Genomic DNA, 18,896 nt, shown 5'->3' with positions numbered 1-18,896 from the left:
AGGGGGTAATTACAGGGGGTCATCAGGGCTTGATGTCGATCCAGGAGACTGAGGTGACGGAGAGCTTGGGTGATGGAGAGCGAGTCGTAGACGAAGTGGTTGGCTTTGGTTCAGCTTGAGAAGTTGTTTGCGTAGGCTCATCTGCTGCTGGTTGTTTTTCCTTGAAAAACATGGTGATCGGCAACTGTCGTCGTTGTCTCTTGAGCTGCTCAAACATTTCTTGATATGGTCTCAAATCATCCATAATACGACGTGTGATTTTGAGGCTTCGTTCCATAGAGGGATCGTATTCAGAAATTAAATCATTCAAGGGTTTCACTGCTTGGAACACTTCAGCAAATTTATGAAGATTCCAACTTGTTGGCTCTGCCTTGTCATCATCTTCGTCTTCTGTAGACGATTTTATCAGTTCCTCTAACTCTTCGTTAATCAATGTTTCTCTATGGCTCTCAATTAATTCTTCAATTTCTTCCTCAAGGATGTTGACGAAGCCATCGCCACCCACTTGCCTGGCCACCTGAACAATGCGTTTCACTTCTTTGTAAATGGTCGGGAAACCCTTAAAATCATTCACACATTCTTTCCATAGGTTTCGCCAACATGCATTGACTCTTTCAGGACAATTGCATCCATTGCCTGTTTAATATAAGTGATACAATCGGCAATGTTGAAGGACTTCCAACACTCCATCACATTAAGATTGGGATCAGCATCCATAGTGCTACATATCTGTGAGAACGTAAGCCTCGTGTACGTGGCCTTGAAACAGCAAATCACGCCTTGGTAGAGAGGTTGGAGGATAGAGGTGGTATTGGGGGGGAGAAAGACGACTTCAACGTCGTTATGTGCAAACCGGAGTGCTGCAGGGTGGCCAGGAGGATTGTCTACAATAAGCAACACTTTAAAGTCAAGTCCTTTCTCTTCGAGGTACCGCTTGACCTCCGGAATGAAACACTTGTGGAACCAATCCAGAAATAATGCTGCCTTCACCCAAGCCCTTTTATTTGATTGCCAGAACACAGGCAGGAGATTTTTGTTCTTGCCTTTTAGGGCACAGGGATTTACAGCCCTGTAGAGCAAGCCTGGCTTTATTAAATGCCCAGCCGCATTGCCACAAAACAACATAGTCACGTGGTCTTTAGCTGCTTTGAAGCCAGGGGCTTGTCTTTCTGATTTCGAAATGTAACTGCCGTTGGGCATTTTTTTCCAGGAGAGCCCAGTCTCATCAGCATTAAAAACTTGTTCCGGAAGATAGCCCTTTTCTTCTGTGATTTTCTTTAATTGTTCGGGATAGGCTTTTGCTGCCTCTTCATTGGCAGATGCAGCTTCACCAGTAGTCTGCACGTTTTTGAGGTTGAAGCGGTTCCTAAAACTGTTAAGCCAACCTAGGCTGGCTTTGAATTCCTTCTCATCCAAAAGCTGTCCCTCTTCAGCAGGAGGTTTGAACAGCGCATGGAGGCTAAGAGCCTTTTCTCGCAATGTGTTGCCATCGATAGGCACACGTTTGCGGTTCATGTCTTCCAGCCATAAGTTTAATGCCTTTTCAGTCTTCACTAAAGTCTTATCACGCACCTGACTTGTAACCTTAGCAGTTATTGGAGCACTTGATGCCATGGCTTGACGAATTTCTCTCTTTCGAATCTTAATGGCATGGATGCTAGATTCGTTGCGGCCATATTTACGCGCCACACTGGAGACCGACATACCATCTCTCAATAAATCCAACACAGCCAGTTTTTCCTCCCGCATTGGAGCAGATCACTGTTTCTTCGGTTGAGCACCAGATGAAGTAGTTGGCTTGCGTTTAGGGGCCATGTTGTACGAAAAATGTATATTTAAACACTAGAATCACACTCAGCATGGTGAGATGCTCACAGTATGAGAGGCACACGGGAACTGAGACCGACTGAGGGAACAGCAGATTCACGTCTCCCATCTCACGCTCACTCCGGGGCATATGCTCATTGGGTGCAATCTTTTTTTTTTTTTGCCGAGCGCGAATAGTTGAATTCACCTAAGTTAAATGCGTGTATGATGCGACTCATCTGTACATCAGAAACAGGAATCCTGCCAAACAATCAGTGGGGCCACTGGATGTTTGAGGTGCTAAAGGAGCACTCAAAATAGACCAGGCTGTTGTGGAGAAGCTAAATGAATTCTTTGCATCGGTCTTCACTGCAGAGGATGTGAGGGAGATTCCCACATCTGAGCCATTCTTTTTAGGAGACAGAGCTGAGGAACTATCCCAGATTAAGGTGTCAGTAGAGGAGGTTTTGGAACTAATTGATAAATTAAACAGTAATAAGTCCTCAGGACCAGATGGTATTAACCCAAGAGTTCTGAAGGAACTCAAATATGAAATTGCAGAACTACTAACTGTGGTATGTAACTTGTTGCTTAAATCAGCCTCACTACCAGATTACTGGAGGATAGCTAATGTAACACCAATTCTTCTTCGAGTGCTTGCTCATATCGATTCCAATTAGGTGTGTGCGCGCCATATGCACAATTGTCGGAGAATTTTCCACCCTAGCAACACCCAGTGGGTTGGCTGTGGAGCCCCCTGGAGTGGCGCCTTCATGGCGCTGGATATATACCCCAGCCAACCCAGTGCCCCCTCAGTTCCTTCTTACCGCCCCTGACGGTTGTTGGAACTGTGGAGCGCGGCATAGCTGTTCTCCACTCTCCCTAGCTTATCCTGTTAATTTTGTAGATAGTTGTAGTTATACTTGTGATATAGTGTTAGATAGTTATTCATCTTCGTTTTAAATAGTTGTAAATAGTTAGCAGGGGTTAAGGGGGTTGTTCTCCCCCCATTTTCCCCCCGGCGCATAGCCGGGCTCATGTCCAAGGCGCCTGGTTTAAGCCGTGCGCATCCTGCGCCAAGCCTATGCCTACGAGTGATCCGCACGACTCGTGTCTGAAGTGTCTAGGAGAGTCCTATCAAACAGATAAGTGCAATATCTGTAAGGCCTTCAGACCGAGAACCAAAAAGGAGCGGGACTTTAGGCTTAGGCAGCTCCTCATAGAGGCGGCACTTAGCCCGGATCCTCCCTCAGCGCGCCCAGCCCCGGCACCGAGCGCCTCGGTGCGCAGCGCCCCTGCGGCACCGACCGGTACTGCACTTCAGGCAGAATCGGATAAGGCCTCACGGCACCGGCCTCCTTCGGCACCGCGACCGCCACAGGGGCCTCGGCGCCGTTCCCTGTCTCCGGGACACAAGAAATCCCTCAAGGCGCAGGAGACTGCTGTCCTGCAGACGCTGGCTCCCCCGGTGCCGGGGGTAGAGCCGCGTCCTCCTTTAGAGCGCCAGAAGCAAATACCAGCTACACCGACTACTCCGGCACCGCGCCCATTGAGTCCAGTGCGGACTGGCTCACCACCTCGGTTGGTGGTGGAGCCTTGTCTCCCGTCCACTCCGGAGACCTTCACGATGGCGAGAGAGCTTGTCACTCTCACGGAGCCGGCGCCGTTGTAGAACTGATGAATGAAATTGTTTTTAATTGTTTACTTATGAAGTTACATTAATAAAGTAAAGTTTTATAAATGAAACAATATTCATTCATAAAACCGGTTACCCCAATAACTGGCTAATTAACAATTAAGATGCTTGTTAAGAGCCATAGCTGTTCAGTCAGCTGCCTTTGTAAGTTTCACTATCAATCCAATTCCTGCTTAAATCACTAAGGCTGGGTCTACACTACCCGCCTGAATCGGCGGGTAGAAATCGACTTCTTGGGGATCGATTTATCGCGTCCCGTCGTGACGTGACAATCGATCCCCGAATCAATGCTCTTACTCCACCAGCGGAGGTGGGAGTAAGCGCCGTCGACGGGAAGCCGCAGAGGTCGATTTTGCCGCCGTCCTCACAGCGGGGTAAGTCGGCTGCGATACGTCGAATTCAGCTACGCTATTCGCGTAGCTGAATTTGCGTATCTTAAATCGACCTCCCCCCCCGTAGTGTAGATGTAGCCTAAGACTTGCACTGTTTCAGTATTGTAACTTCTGTTCACCATTTATTACACTTGCCTACAGTGTAACTTCTGTTCACTGTTTGCCATATTGTAATTCAAACCCCATTTTAAAACGCTTACTCCATTTTGTAAGGGCTTGCTGCAACCTTCATTTTTGCAAACCCTGCTGTAATCTTATTAGTTTAGTTTAGATGTGTGAATGAGGTATGTATGGATGATGGAATCAACCTCCAGCCCCAGCCTGTCCTGATTAAATAGAGTTCAAACACCAAGGGCTGAAGATGCAGACAAGAGCCCTAACAAAGTAAGAAGAATCCACCCTAAAAAGAAAAGGTACAATAGAAGGAAGATCAAAGCCCGGTCCAAGGCTGAAAGTCATGTCTGCAATTGACTGGTGATCAATCACCAAACCTAAAGGCAGCGTGACACAGCAAGACCTATAGACTCTTGATTCAAACTAAAGCCGACAAAAAGGATGGGTGAGATGGAAAACTTTGGAGGAGGGTAACATTCTGCTGCCAACATGGAAGGGCATCGGTGCATGCCCAGCAGAGACCCAGCTCGTCCTTGTGCCCGGCTTTCCTGGCCAGTTAGCCGCCACAAGCTACTAACCCAAGCTGCAAACTCAAGCCACAGACTCAAGCAGGACTGGTAACTATGCAGCAGCTGCAGAACATCTGATGGGTGTGGGGGTGTGTGTATAGGTATTAGGTATAATGTGTGTGTATAAGGATTAAGATATTAGTTATTGGTCATAAATCAAATTGTTATCATAATAAATGTGGCATCTTTATCTTGTCCCCTTTAATAAGATCCTGCTAGTTTTTATTGGTATAACACCGGCACCGTCGGCTCCTCGCGCAGTGCAATCCAGGGGCAAGCCTGCCCTGGTACGCCCGCCGTCACCGGACGTGGACTCATGGCACCGCTCCAGGTCTCGGAGCAGGTCCCAACGCCGCTCGCAGTCCTGGCGCCGACTATCACCTCAGCACCGGTCGTACTCGCGTACACCGGTACGAGCGCCACTCCAGTTCGAGGGGCCGCTCCAGGTACCACGTCTACTCGCGGTCGTCGTCTTCTAGGTCCAGATCCGGATCTCGGCACCGACATGGCCACCGGCACCAATCCCGGTACCGCTCACCGGCACCACTCAGGGACCGATCGCCTACAGACCAGCACCGATCGGCACCGTATCGTACCGAGTCAATTCCAGCACGTTCGGCACCGCCTTAGCCCTCGAGATCAGCGTCTCGCTCCTCCGACGGGGCTTCGAGATCAGCGTACCCTACTCAGGGCCAGGCTGCTGCGGTTGACTTGGGCCACTGGCAGGAGGCGGCAGAGGACCCTGCGCAGGACCCTACGCATTGGTCTTTCTGGACCCCATGGGCGTATCACCAGGCGCAAGGGGCTCCACCATCAGCCTCTTGCTCGGCACGCTCTGAGCCCAGAGTCCCGGAAGCCACCATCTCCCGTCCTCCCTCAGGGGGCATGGAGGCTCCCGTGCCTACACTGCCTCAGGCCCTGGGTCCAGGGGCAGGCGATGCTCCGCTTCAGGGACCCTTAGAACAGGACCCTCTGTTAGACCCCTTGCCCCCTGAGGCATCCTCCTCATCTTCCCCGGATGAGGCGGTGGCGGGTACAACAACCTCAGGCCCGCCCCCGATAGATCTTTGTGCCCACCAGGACCTATTATGTAGGGTGGCGTGTAATATGGACCTCCAGGCGGAGGAGATAGTAGAGGTGCAGGACCCGGTGGTGAGCATCCTCTTGGCTGATGCCCCATCCCGAGTGGCATTAACAGTAATTCGGACGATTCAGGCTAATGCCACTACCATATGGCAAACTCCTGCCTCTATTCCACCCACAGCCAGAGGGGTAGAAAGGAAGTTCTTCGTCCCTTCCAAGGACTATGAGTACTTATATACTCATCCCCTACCGTGTTCACTAGTGGTGTCATCAGTAAACGCAAGAGAGCATCACGGCCAGCAGGCTGCAGCGCCCAAATCGAAGGACGCTAAGCGCTTCGATTTTTTCGAGCGTAAGGTGTACTCGGCGGGAGGGCTGCAACGCAGAGCGGCAAACCAGCAGGCACTCGAGCCGCTACAACTTTAACTCATGGAACTCCATGGGGAAGTTCAAAGAGTTGGTTCCCCAGGACTCAAGAGAAGAGTTCGGGGCCTTAATGGAGGAGGGTAAGAAGGTTGGCGAGGACCTCCTTACAAGCTTCATTGGACATAGCGGACTCTGCCACCAGGACACTGGCGTCAGGTATCGCCATGCGGCGAGTCTCCTGGCTCCAGGTCTTGGGCTTGCCGCCGGAACTGCAGCAGACCCTGCAGGATTTACCTTTCGAGGGCCCGGGGCTGTTCTCAGAGAAGACGGACTCTCGGCTGCAGAGCCTCAAGAACTCGAGAACGATCACACGCTCCCTGGGGATGCATGTCCCAGGGCCCCAGCGCAGACCCTTTAGGCCCCAGCCTCAAAGGTTCTACCCTCCCCCGCCTTGTCCGAGACAGGACTTCACCAGAAGGCGGGGACGAGGTGGTAGGCGAAGGTCGACCGTCCCTCAACCCGGTCAGAACCAGGGCCCGCCTAGACCACCTTCAAGTCCTAGGCAAAACTTTTGAAGGTGCGGTCGAGGACGGCGCCCCAGCCATTACCCAGGATCCATCTCCCTCCTTTCAGGATCGCCTCTCCCGTTTCCACCGTGCTTGGTCCCTCATAACATCAGACTGTTGGGTCCTTCACACGGTGGAGAGGGGTTACGCTATCCAATTTTCTTCGTTCCCCCCCTCTCCCTCCCTCTTCAGGGACCCTTCTCATGAGCATCTCTTTATACAGGAGGTTTTTGGCCTCCTATCTATGGGAGCCATAGAGGAGGTGCCACCAGAGTTAAGGGGCAGGGGGTTTTATTCCCACTACTTCCTGATCCCCAAGTCAAAAGGGGGTCCGCGACCCATTTTAGACTTACACAGACTCAACAAATTCATAGTAAAGTTGAAGTTTCGCATGGTCTCCTTGGGGACCATTATCCCTTCCTTGGATCCTGGAGACTGGTTCTCCGCCCTCGACATGAAGGATGCATATTTTCATATAGCGACCTATCCCCCTCACAGGCGCTTCCTTCTATTTGTGGTAAACAAGGTGCACTACCAATTTGCAGTCCTTCCTTTCGGCTTGTCCGCAGCTCCGAGAGTGTTCACAAAGTGTATGGCTGTCGTGGCAGCATACCTTCGTCGACAAGGGATACAGGTGTTCCCGTATATAGATGACTGGCTGGTACGCAGCCGCACCAGAGAGCAAGTTCAAGCTCATGTCCACATAATAGTACAAACATTCCACGAGTTGGGCATTCTACTCAACAAAGAGAAGTCCACTCTAGAGGCAACCCAGAGGATAGAAGTTATTGGGGCAGTCCTAGACTCCAGACTTGCCCGAACTATTCTACCAGACAATCGCTTTCATACCGTCACAAGCATCATTCGAGGGCTCAGGGCCTTTCCAATTACCACAATAAGGACGTGCCTTGCCCTATTGGTCACATGGCCTCTTGCACTTATGTAACCAGGCTCGCCAGACTTTGATTTCATCCACTGCAGGCCTGGGTATCGTCAGTGTACCGCCCTCATCAACACAGCCTAAATATGGTGGTCATGATCCCGACCTCGGTCCTGGCCTCTCTCACTTGGTGGCTGGACCGCAAGGCGGTTTGCGCAGGAGTGCCATTCCACGCCCCTCAACCCTCCCTCCACCTGGTCACGGATGCCTCATCTTTAGGTTGGGGCGCTCACCTTGGAGAGCACCATACCCGGGGAATGCGGACCGCACCCCAACTAGCCCTGCACATCAATGTTCGAGAGTTGATGGCGGTGCGCCTGGCCTGTCAGGCATTTCTCACTCTCCTACAGGGCCGTTGCATGTTAGTCCTCACCGACAACACCACGGCCATGTTTTACATCAACAAGCAAGGAGGAGCCCGGTCGTCGCTTCTATGCCGAGAGGCCATTCGCCTGTGGGAATTCTGCATCGCCCACTCAATACATCTCATGGCATCGTTCCTTCCTGGAGTCCAGAACACGCTAGCGGACCGTCTCAGCAGGTCCTTCCAGACGCACGAGTGGTCGATTCACCCGGACATCATCTATTCCGTCTTCCAGAGGTGGGGATTTCCCCAGGTCGACCTGTTCGCATCTCGAGCCAACAGGAAGTGCCACGCATTCTGCTCCCTGCAAGGGCGATCTCTGGGCTCCCTGTCGGACGCATTCCTTCTAACCCGGAAGGACCACCTGTTCTACGCGTTCCCTCCATTTCCACTGGTCCACAGGGTACTGCTCAAGCTACGCAGAGACCAGGCACAGGTGATTCTAGTCGCTCCGGCTTGGCCAAGGCAGCACTGGTACACCACGCTTCCGGAGCTATCGGTTCAAACACCGATCACGCTTCCCCTGTGCCCAGATCTGATCTCTCAGGACCACGGTCAACTATGTCACCCCGACCTACAATCGCTCCACCTCACAGCGTGGATGCTCCATGGCTGAATCGGACAGAGCGGCAATCCTTGCAGTCTGTCCAACAGATTCTGCTGGGAAGTAGAAAGCCCTCTACCCGGTCCACTTACTTAGCCAAGTGGAAACGGATCTCCTGTTGGTGCGAGCAATGAGCCACGCCCCCCTTGCAGGCGCCTATTCCTCTTATTCTTGAATATCTCCTATCCCTAAAACAGCAGGGCTTGGCGATATTTTCGGTCAAGGTTCACCTGGCCGCTATTTCGGCATTCCACCCAGGAGAACTCGCTTCCTCGGTCTTCTCTAACCCGATGGTCGTTAGATTCCTCAAGGGCTTAGACCGACTGTACCCACAGCAATGCCAGCCCGTTCCGACGTGGGATCTCAACCTGGTTCTCTCAAAGCTCACAGGGCCTCCGTTCGAGCCATTGGCTACCTGTTCACTCCTGTACCTATCGTGGAAGGCAGCCTTCCTTGTAGCCATCACTTCAGCAAGACGTGTTTCTGAACTCAGGGCGCTTACGTCTGAGCCTCCATACACTGTGTTCCATAAGGACAAGGTGCAGCTTCGCCCCCACCCTGCCTATCTTCCCAAGATAGTTTCCCCCTTTCATGTGAACCAGGATATATTTCTCCCGGTCTTCCATCTTAAGCCACACACTACTCGTCAAGATCAGCGTATGCATTCCTTGGACGTACGCAGGGCCCTGGCTTTCTATATTGACCGTATAAAGTCGTTTAGGAAGACGACAACTCTTCGTTGCAGTAGCCGACCGGATGAAAGGCTCACCGGTCTCCTCACAGTGCCTGTCCTCTTGGATCATGTCCTGTATTTGTGCTTGCTACTACCTGGCCGGTGTCCCGACGCTGCGCCTCACCGCTCACTCCACGAGGGCCCAGGCCTCCTCGACTGCCTTCCTGGCTCAAGTCCCGATCCAGGACATTTGTAGAGCTGCAGTTTGGTAGTCAGTCCACACATTCGCCGCTCGTTATGCGCTGGTACAGCAATCCAGAGATGATGCTGCATTCGGATCAGCGGTTTTGCACACAGTGATGTCTCACTCCGACCCCACCACCTAGGTAAGGCTTGGGAGTCACCTAATTAGAATCGATATGAGCAAGCACTCGAAGAAGAAAAGACGGTTACTCACCTTTGTAACTGTTGTTCTTCGAGATGTGTTGCTCATATCCATTCCAAACCCGCCCCCCTTCCCCACTGTCGGAGTAGCTGGCAAGAAGGAACTGAGGGGGCACTGGGTCGGCTGGGGTATATATCCAGCGCCATGAAGGCGCCACTCCAGGGGGCTCCACAGCCGACCCACCGGGTGTTGCTAGGGTAGAAAATTCTCCGATCGTTCACGTGGCGCGTGCGCACCTAATTGGAATGGCTATGAGCAACACATCTCGAAGAACAACAGTTACAAAGGTAAGTAACCGTCTTTTTTTTAAAATGGCTCCAGAGGTGATGGTGGTAGTTACAGGCTGGTAAGGCTAACTTCAGTACCAGGCAAATTGGTTGAAACTATAGTAAAGAACAGAATTGTCAGACACATAGATGAACATATGTTGGGGAAGAGTCAACACGGCTTTTGTAAAGGGAAAACATTTCCCACCAATCTATTAGAATTTTTTGAGTGTGTCAACAAACATGTAGACATGGGTAATCCAGAGGATATAGACATGGGTGTCCAGAAAGCCTTTGACAATGTCCCTCCCCAAAGGCTCTTAAGTGAAGTAAACTGTCATGGGATAAGACTCAGGGAAGATCCTCTCATGGATCAGTAATGGGTTAAAAGATAGGGTGGGAATAAATGGTCGGTTTTCACAGTGGAGAGAGGCAAATGACAGGATCCCCCAAGGATCTGTATTGGGACCAGTGCTGTTCAACATATTCGTATTACCCCTAGAAAAAGGGGTAAGATGTAAGGTGGCAAAATTTGCAGATTATACAATATTACTCAAGATAGTTAAGTCTGAACCTGAATGTGAAGTTACAAAGGAATCTCACCAAACTGGGTGAGAGAGCAACAAAATGGCAGAGGAAATTCAGTGTTGATAAAGGCAAAGTAATGCGCTTTGGAAAACATAATCCTAACTACATGTACCAAAAGATGGGGTCTAAATTAGCAATTACCACTCTAGAGATTGTGGATAGTTCTCTGAAAACATCTGCTCAATATGCAGCGGCGGTCAAAAAAATCTTACAATGTTAGGAACCGTTAGGAAAGGGCTAGATAATAAAGACAGAAAATATCATAATGCCACTATATTTATCCATGGTACACCCAGATCTTGAATACTGCTTGCAATTCTGGTTACCTCATCTCAGAAAAGATATATTAGAATAGGGAAAAAGTACAGAAAAGGTCAACAAAAATTAGGGGTATGGAAAAGCCTCCATATGAGGAGAGATTAAAAAGACTGGGACTGTTCAGCTTAGAAAAGAGACGACTGAGGGGGAACATGATAGAGGTCTATAAAATCATGAATGGTGAGGAGAAAGTGAATAAGGAAGTGTTATTGACCCATTCACATAACATAAGAAGCAGGGGTCACACAATGAAATTAATAGGCAGCAAGTTTAAAACAAACATAAGAAACAAACACAGCCTGTGGAACTTGTTAGCGGGGGGATGTTGTGAAGGCCAAAAGTAGAACAGGGTTCAAAAAAGAATTAGATACATTCCTGGAGAATAGGTCCATTAATGGCTATCAGCCAAGATGGTCAGGAACACACCGCAAGTTCTGGGTGTCCTTAAACCTCTGACCGCTAGAGTCTGGGACTGGATGACTGAAATCATAGGACTGGAAGGGACCTTGAGAAGTCATCTAGTCCAGTCCCTTGCACTCCCAGTCTTTATTCAGGCCTAATTTGATGGTGTCCGGTATGCAAATTAATTCCAGTTCTGCAGTTTTTCGTTGGAGTCTGTTTTTGAAGGTTTTTTGTTGAAGAATTGCCACTTTTAAGTCTGTTATTGAGTGTCTAGGAAGATTGAAGTGTTCTCCTACTGGTTTTTGAATGTTATAATTCTTGATGTCAGATTTGTGTCCATTTATTCTTTTGTGTAGAGACTGTCCGGTTTGGCCAGTGTACATGGCAGGGAGGCATTGCTGGCACATGATGGCATATATCACATTGGTAGATGTGCAGATGAACAAGCCCCTTATGTGGTGGCTGATATGGTTAGGTCCTATGATGGTGTCCTTTGAATAAATATGCAGAAAGAGTTGGCACCAGGGTTTGTTGCAGGGTTTGGTTCCTGGGGTAGTGTTTTTGTTGTGTGGTGTGTAGTTGCTGGTGAGTATTTGCTTCTGGTTGGAGGGTGGTCTGTAAGAGAGGACTGGCCTGTCTCCCAAGATCTGAGAGAGTTGAGGAGTCGTCCTTCAGGATAGGCTGTAGATCCTTGATGATGCGCTGGAGAGGTTTTAGTTGGGGGCTGTAGGTGACAGCTAGTGGTTTTCTGTTACTTTCTTTGTTGGGCCTGTCCTGTAGTATGTGACTTCCAGGTACCCTTCTGGCTCTGTCAATCTGCATATGCTGATTATTCGGAAAAGTGATTAGTACAGGCTAAACTCATCTTTAAAGTAGAGGTAAAACGTTTTCAAAGAGGGACAATACTATCTTTTTCCCTTACACCTCCCTGCCCAGTTTTAGGTGTTTTGCTAGCTGCTTCTGGAAGGAGTATCACCCAGTATTGACAGTATTGTTCTAAGAAATGATGCCACAATCCCCAATGCATAAAATGTAAGAATAATAAAGATGTTGACTGAAACAAGTGGAGGTATCTATAACTATTGGAGGAAGAGTTACTTGTGGTGTAAGCAAATTCTGTTCTTATACCTAAGCTTGTACTTCCAAAATATAGGTTGAAATTTTTAAACAATCTTTAAATTACATTTCTACAAACAAAAATGGGGGGAAAAATGGGGGAACCTGATAAGAAACACATGGTTGCAAATATAACATGACGGTTGATCTAACACTTGTTAGGAACACTGAATATAATTATGGTATGTTGACTTGATGAGAACTATACAAAGAGAATGATCTTTCTGACACAGAAATAAACCACAATGTTCTGGTTAGTGTGACTTTTTTCAACATCATGTTTTAAATGTTTATGTGTGCTGATTAAAATTTAGGTTAGCCTCTCAAAAACCATTGCCAAGTTATGACACTTGGGGTGTTCAGTTGCTGTAGATTTAACCCTGTGGCTATCCTTTTGATGGTTCACTTGCCAAAAATGCAAGGAAGATAATATTCTGCCTTGGCCAGATGAAGTGACGCTTTCCGACTTCCTGAGGAAAAAGCCTCTTGAGAGCTGCTAAAATATTTATTTATCCAGGATTCATCTTACTGAATTTACTGTTTGCTAAAATGGGCAGAACTGTGCAGGCCTGTAATGAGATAATATGTTTGAGTTCCCCCTTCATTCCTGAGGAACAATATTTCAGATACTTTTTTTTTCATTTTTCTTGAATATCAGGGGGAAATAATTTTAAGTGGAAAGATAATTTTGCTGAACATCTGGGAACATAATGTGAAAAGTTTGATAAATGGCATCTTACTGACATGTAATTACAGCTAGCTCAGTAAAATCTGGTGTGAGATGTATAAAAGGGTTTTTCTAATAAATATAGTTTCTTTCAATCAAATATGTAATCCACACACAAAAACGACATTAATAAAATATTCAGATTGTGATTTAAATAAGAAAAAAAGTGAGGCAGTCCTGAGGTAAGAGTCCCACAGAAACTTAATTCTGTCACCTTGCATGTCTGCATTACAATAGTCTGTTCTTAACTAGTTACTTAAATGAGCAAGGAGATGCCCTGTTTGAAATATACATTACATTCAGGTGGTTAACGACTATATTAAAGATATGGAAATATTTCATATAGTAATTACAGTAGGTGTAATGTGTTTCATTTCTTTTAACAGAGTAAATGTCAAATGTCTAACTATCCTTTGTTTTACAATAATTTTTGTTTTTCCGGACACGGTTCTGTGAAAACCTCGTTACCATTTTTATTCCATCCATTGCAGAGTGGATACATTTGGCCAATTTTAAATATTTACAGGCCAGATTCTCTTGATCAGTACATCAGTGTGAATCAGGAGTAAATGCACGGATTCAGAGTTACAACTATAAATAAAGCAAAGTTTTGTAGAAGTTTCTTGAAAAAGCCTGTTTGAGCACAGCCAAAGATGTTGTCAAGAAAAAGACTTGAGATTATATAATTTGCCTTCCTGCTTTACCACTGTTATGTCAAATGATATTTTTCCTTCATTAAATGTAATTGTGTCTGAAATGTAACTGTGAAACAAACCATTAGCAAAATGCTGAGCTGTCAGAAGCAATCATTAGTTTCAAATACAAACGGAGCATTTTTCCTTTTCTGAACATTTGTATTTCTTTGCTGCCTTTTGTTTTTTGGTGGGGGAGAGCAGTTAAGTGATAAAACTATAACACACAAAGCACAAACTATAGTTTTAAATAATCTGCCTAAAATATGTTGAGTGCTTATAGTCTGTTTCCTATTTGTCTGTACAGCACTGTAGCACAGCTCAGACTCACCCCTGTGGCGCCTCCTGCTGGTCGTCCATGGGAATTAGCTCTTCCAGTGTCCTGGAGCACCCCCTGCAGGCTGGTGATCTGCCTTGCCACTGGCCCCATGTCCCTCCCAGGACCCCAGTGCCCCTTTCCGTTTGAGTGCTGCCCCCTGGCAGTACCCCCACACTTCTGGGTCTCCCCCTCCCAGGGGAACCCCCACCCACTATCCCCACTTCACCTCAGTCTTGGCTACTGCCCAGTCTCCATCTAGCCCCCATTCACTGAGGCAGACTGCAGTATCATAGGCGAAGGGATTCGGACCTGCTGCCTCTGCCTACCCGTGGGCTGCCCCCTGCCAGGGCCGGCTCTAGGTTTTTTGCTGCCCCAAGCAAAACAATTTTTGGCCGCTCCCCCATCCCACCCCACCCACACGCCCTGCCGCCCCAGCGCTGGGCTCACCTCACCAGTGCTGACTCTGCCCGCTCCCCTCCTCGCCTCCAGCCGGTCTGGCACTGGCAGGGTTTGGGTAAGCAGCGGGGCTCCCAGGCTATGCCTCAGCCCAGGGTCTCTCCAGCCAGGGTTCCCACCTCCAGGACCGGCCGGGACCCGGGAGGGCAGAGCTGGGGGACTGCCCCGGCAGGGGGCTGAGGAGCCTGGGGCTTTCCTAGGCCAGAGCTCCCAGCTCCTCTGGCCCTTCCCCAGCCCTGCTTCCAATCTAGGTGTCTGGTAAAGCTCCCTGCAGCCAGGCCCTTCTCTCTCTGAACACGGAGAGAGACTTCTGAGCTCCTGGCTCCCAGCCTCTTATACAGGCCAGCTGTGACCTGATTGGGGTGTGGCCCAGCTGCAGCCGCTTCCCCCAATCAGCCAGGGTTTTACCTTGCCCAGCCTCAGCCCTCTGCAGGGCTTTTCCAACCCCTCCAGGACCCGCTACAAGCACCTAGCACCCTGGACCCCAATAGATACAAGCACCTAGCACATTAGTTAAACTGTACATAAGTTCCTTATCAGTATTTTTATAGAACTTTATATGTTGAAAACACCACTCCCATTGACCTCAGTTGTACTTGTGAACTGTCAGCTGTTTTCTGCAAATCAGACCTCTGATTCCCAGAAAATGAGACATACAATTAGTGGCATCTGTTTGGTTTAAGTGTAGCAGAGGTAGGGATAGAATCTAGTTATCCAGGGTGGCATTCAACTGACTTCAACAAGATCATCATTGTTCTTCCTGCAATCACCTGCCTCGTTCACTTCATACCTTCCAGCTTCTGGAATCAACGAAGAACAGGTACTACAGACAACACTCATTAACTACACAACTCTGATTCGTTCCCAGGGCCCGGTCCATCGTATGCACTGAAGGAAGTAAAGAATCCTGTAGAATAAACAGGATGTGATCATGTAATTAAAGACATCATCATAATGTATATGCACAATGGGACCACATTAAGGTTCTATAGGCAACCTTAATTCTACATAACATTTGTGTTTGACTTTGCAATCTTAATATTCTTTCAACAGAGTTGTTTTGTAATGTAGTTTATTACGTTTTTTAAAAAGCAAATTGACAAAACCAGAAATCCATCCTGTGGAACCATGTTCACTCTCAGTTAGGTCGTCAGCAGGGTTAGATCTACTTCTTGAGTTAATCGTAATAGTAGTAGGCTGTTAATTTCTGTGTGGACCAGCCATAAGAGTGGAGATGAGAGACCCACTTTTCCAATGGATTTCATAGCTATTTGCTGACAGCAGAGGAATGTAGAGACTCAAGAATCTTGGTTCCTATTCCAGTTTCTTGAGGGGTAGTGTGATCTATTGGTTATAGACTCCTTGGTCCCTGTCCACCTCTGTTTCTATCCCTACTTCCTCTTGGCTCCTGGCCATGTCTCCTTCCTTTGCCTGATTCTCATCCTTCCTTCCCATCTCCTGCTCTCCCAACACTGCTCCTAGCCCGCCTGCATGCAAGTCAGTTTGACTCCTGTTCCTCACTGGCAGCACCAGCAGGACGAACATAGAAAGCATGGGAGAAACTGTGTTCCTGCTCTCAGTTCTGATATCTGGTGCCGCAGCTGCAACAGGCAGAGCAATGGCAGGAGAACCTCTCCTGGGTATGTGCAAACTACAAACTTTAGAAGCTTGTAACTTGGCCAAACTTTAGTAGACTTTCACAGCCATGGCAAAACACATGTCCCTGACACGAGAGCGACCCCTTTGCCAAATTTCAAGTTCTTGCTCAAAGTATAGAGGCACTAGAGCTTCTCAGTTGAGCAGTTGTAGAACATTTTAACATGAGCAAAAAAAAATCCCCAAAACTTATTTTTCCTCATTCTTGGAAATGGTTGCAGCTTTCTAGAAAAATTCAGCCTCAGGCAGACGCTAGCATGGAAAATTTCAGCCTGAATGTTTAAAGTTTGCCAAATTTATAAGCAATTTAAAAGAGGGTCTTATAATGGAAAGTGTTAAGCAACTATAGGTGTCTCTACCAGCTCTGCCTATAATACTAATACTCTACAGCTGCAGGGTTGGTTTTATTTTTAATGTGATGGAAAAGATTCATTCAGGGTCAAAGATCACTTGTGCTACATTTCATTCCAGATTTTATTTTTTCAGGATTGAGGCCACATAAAACAGGGATTTATAATGGAATAATCTCTTTAACTTGTTCCATGATGGAACTGGCCAGTGCTATTACAATATATAATGTAACGAGCAAGATGGGAGTCTTTCAAAGCTTCCAGTGGAGAAGAACTTAACGTACAATATGAGATTAAGTCCTACAAGTGATAAGTACAAATTGTTTTAGTTCTTGTGTATGGATCTGTATTATATAGACTGCCTTCACTGCTAAAACGTTTCTTTGCATCGGCTCATCGCTTGCCTTGATTGCTGTACCCTTCTTCTTTCTGACTTCCACCTCTCCACCTCCAGTCTCCAAGATGCTAGTGCCAAAGTCCAAGCTGCTGCTGCTGCTTCTCACCTATAAGGCCCCATGTAATTTTGCTCCTACATATCTCTCTGCTCCCATTTCTCCCTATACTCCTCTTGCTTTCTGTACTCATCCCTTTTCTTTCACTTCATTCCCTGCTTCAGCATCATCTTTCATTTTTGACTTTGTGGCTTCCACGATGTTACTTTCTATTGCCTGGAACAGTCTGTCTCTCAAAGCATATTTTCTGTTCTTCAGCTCTTTCTCCAAGCAAACCCCCTCTTCCCTTCTTCTCAACATCTCTTGTATTTGTCATGTTCCAGATCATTTGTAAACCATTTAGGACAGGGCAAGTATCTTAGGCCAGGCTTAAACTAAAACGTTACGTTGAACCCACTATGTCACTCAGGGGTGTGAAAAATTGAACCCCCGAGCAACATAGTTAAGCCAATCTAACTCCCAGTGTAGACAGCACTATGTCAACAGAAGAATTCTTCCATCAACCTAGCTACTGTCTCTCAGGGAGGTACATTAACTACAGCAACAGATTTCAGAGTGGTAGCCGTGTTAGTCTGTATCAGCAAAAACAACGAGGAGTCCTGGTGGCATCTTAGAGACTAACAAATTTATTTGGGCATTAGCTTTCAAGGGCTAAAACCCACTTCATCAGATGCATGGAGTGGAAAATACAGAAGAGAAGTATAAATACACAGCACATGAAAAGATGGGAGTTGCCTTACCAAGTGGGGGGTCAGTGCTAACGAGCCAATTCAATTAAATTTGTTAGTTTCTAAGGTGCCACAAGGACTCCTAGTTGTTTTTACAACAACAGAGAACCCCTCACGTTGCTGTAGTAAGTGTCTACACTGAAGCGCTACAGTGGACTCAGCTGCGGTGTTTCTAGTGAAGACCTAGTCTTTTACAGTTCCTAGCACAAGGCTCTCATCGTGGGACACTACTGTGACATAAATGATTATGCCTTGTAAATTAACAGCACTATATATGTGATTTTATTAATTATAATCTATAATTTTGCAAAAGTGAGAAACTAAAGTCACAAAATGGTTTGAGGGTTGTGATGCCCAAACCATTTTTGACATATGCTAGCCTTCTGCACAGATCGCATATGAGTTTCTTGACTTTGTAATGGGGATAGCAGCTTGCCTTTGGCACAGTAGCCAGGCCAATAGTGTGGCATTGTCAAAATTAAGATGTTTGTTCATTTTACCTCAAGGTGGGTAAATAGGTATACTGGCTGAAAAATAGCACAGTCCAACCCATCAAATGTCGAGCATCTATCTGCAGGCAACAGTTTTCAATCATTCAGGCTTTGAATCATACATGTCATTACATCATTACTTTGTCCATATATTTATGTCCCATATAACTTGTATCTTGCCCTGAGTGTTCATTCCACAGATAGAGGTTGGTGTCCAGTAATCACTGGTGTATTGGTGAACCATTGAGAAATGACCCTGGTTGTTTTATGTCATTAGCTTATTGAAATCTAAATAGTTTTACAGGGTCTTGCTATATGGAAAACTGGGTTTGGCTTTAATAAAATTCTTACAACATTGTCCAGTAAAACCCCACTGGAGTTCAGAGCATGATAGCACTCTTTACTTTTCACATAGGCAGTGTTTAAAGTCATGTTGGGTTGTCACACTAAATAATTCCATATGGCTTCTTCATTTACCATTTATCATACCACTAGATGCTACATGTAGTTGCAGTAGCATTTACCAGAGTTGATTGATTTTTGAGTGGGTCATGGGTTCTCAGAAGTTGGATGAACTTGAAAATATTTATAGCATTCATCTTGCAAAACTGTTTCTTTTATATACGTGTGTGTATGTAACTTATCAAGTGCAGAAATTGCAGCTGGGCTTTACTTCAAATGATTAACTTTTATGGACTCATTCAAAATATTTTTGTC

At 47.1% G+C, this 18,896-nt stretch overlaps 1 protein-coding gene across 2 annotated transcripts in view; it reads left to right on the top strand.

The window, feature by feature from the left end:
• Positions 1-18,896, top strand: part of LOC117887392 (protoheme IX farnesyltransferase, mitochondrial) — a 163,143-nt gene that overhangs the window by 92,706 nt on the left and 51,541 nt on the right. The window lies entirely within an intron of this gene.

The sequence above is a fragment of the Trachemys scripta genome, chromosome 14, assembly GCF_013100865.1.
Source record: "Trachemys scripta elegans isolate TJP31775 chromosome 14, CAS_Tse_1.0, whole genome shotgun sequence".
Classification (NCBI taxonomy): Eukaryota; Metazoa; Chordata; order Testudines; family Emydidae; genus Trachemys; species Trachemys scripta.
The sequence above is the reverse complement of the archived record's forward strand: the minus strand, read 5'-3'. Positions and strand labels throughout refer to the sequence as shown.